Below are 2,167 nucleotides of genomic sequence, written 5' to 3'. Positions count from 1 at the left end.
TGTCATGATGGGAGTCCAGACCGAAGGCTGCATAGTGGAGCGGGCCTGGGGAGAGGGACTGTAAAACAATGAAAGAATTTTTCTTTTAATTTTCCAAGAGGGGAGTGTACTGGGGCGGGGGGGGGGGGGGGGTTGGGAGGGGTGAAAAGTGCAACAATGAACGAATGAAAATCCAAATTCTCTGTAAATTTTCATTGAAACTAATAATAAATTTTTTAAAAAGACCCTCAAAAGAAAAAAAAAAGATTTATAGCCTTGGAAATTTATGGGTCAGAACCAACTTGCCAGCAGTGGGTTTTAATTACCTTCAGTCATTATTGAAGCTTTCTAATAGGAGCTAAGTTGAGAGGTTTACTGGCTGTTAGGGGAGGCTCCAAGGAGCCCTAGTTGTGCAGTGAACAAAGGTTGAAGTTCAAACAAACCCACTAGCAGCTCCAAGGGAGAAAGGTATGTCAGTCTGCTTCTGTAAAGATTACAGTTCTATTCTGTCCTGCAGGACCACTGTGTTACTGTGGCCGTGCCTAAGAGGACACTAAGAAGGGACTCTTGGTCCTGGAATTGACAGGACAAAGGAGCCCTGGGGGTATGAGTGATTAAAGAGCTTGGCTGTTGACCAAATGGTAGTTTAAACCTATCAACTGTTGTTGGTTTGTTTTTTTTTTGGAGAGAGATGTGACAGTGTGCTTTCATAAAGAGTCACAGCTCAGAAACGCCACGGGGCAGCTCTGGTGTGTCCTACAGGGTTGTTGGGCATGTGGCAGTGACTGTGAAGATCCAAGCGCCAGAAGTCCCCACATGCTGCTTTTTTCTAAAACTGTCCCTTGTTGTTAGAGTTCTCCCTGGAAGTAACATGCCTATCCATGAAGTGTGTAGAAAAAAGGAAGTTACAAGAAAGGCATCCACCTCCTGGCATGGAGGTCATGATTCAGATCGCTGTACCCAGCTAGACTCCAAGATGCACAAGGGCAGGAAGAGCTAGAATCTATCCTGCTCTTACACAGGGCCTGGCATTCTTGAGGCACTTGGTGGGCATTTTTACTACCAGATATTAAATGAGTTCCTGCGCCAGCAGCAATACTTGCCTGCCATTGTGAGACTAGCAGCTAATCTGTAGCCATTGCTTATACCAGCAGGGTCGCCGATGGTGGCTAGACATCAGCAGAGTTTCTAGACTAAAACAGACTAGGAAGTAGGACCCCATGGTCAGTTTGTGAAAACCTCGGCCAGTGAACATCTTCCAAATGGCAACATAACACTGACAGCGCTAGAAGATGAACCGCTAGGTGGAAAGGTGGTCAGAACAAGACTGGGAAAGAGCTGTCTCCTCAAAATAGAGCTGACCTGAGTGATGTGGATGGAATAAACCATGTTTGGGGGGACCTCCACTTGCTGACATGATATATGTCAAAATGAGGATAAACAGCTGCAAACATATATTAATAATCTGAGCATTGTTGTTGTTGTTGTTATGTGCCATCAAGTCATTTGCGACTCATAGCAACCCTATGTACAAGAGCCCTAAACGCCGTTCTATCCTGTGCCAAGCTGGCTGTCTCAAACACATTCATTCCCGCCACTCCACTCACAGAATTGATCCATCTCATCAAGGGTCTTCCTCTCCTGCGCCGTCCCTCCACTCTCCCAAACATGATGTCCCTCTCCAAGGACCAGTCCCTCCTTGCAACATGCCCAAAGTATATCAGACGAAGCTTCAGAGTCCTTGACTCCAGGGAGCATTCTGGCTTCACCCTCTCCAGGACAAACCTGTTTGTTCTCCTAGCAGTCCATGGTATATTCAACAGTCTTCGCCAGCACCACAACTCAAAGGCATCAATTCTCTTCCTATCATCCCTATTCACTGTCCAACTCTCTGATGCATAGCATGTAATTGCGAAGACTATAACCCGGATCAGGCGCACCTTGGTCTCCAGCCTGACATCGTTGCTCTTCAGTACTCTTTTTTTTTCTTTGGATCCACAGTATTTAATTTGTTTGGATAATAGTTACATAAACAGGTACACTCCATATACAATTACCAATACTTTTTTATACAGTTCATATTTCAGTACATCAACACTATTTTATTTACACTCTATTTATGTACATTAACATCTTTCTAAAGTCAGTGCATTGTCAACAAGATTTATACAGTAATTTACAAGGTGAA

This window comes from Elephantulus edwardii, unplaced genomic scaffold (assembly GCF_000299155.1).
Source record: "Elephantulus edwardii isolate Elephantulus edwardi_28Jun2011 unplaced genomic scaffold, EleEdw1.0 scaffold00209, whole genome shotgun sequence".
In the NCBI taxonomy this organism is placed as follows: Eukaryota; Metazoa; Chordata; class Mammalia; order Macroscelidea; family Macroscelididae; genus Elephantulus; species Elephantulus edwardii.
The sequence above is the reverse complement of the archived record's forward strand: the minus strand, read 5'-3'. Positions refer to the sequence as shown.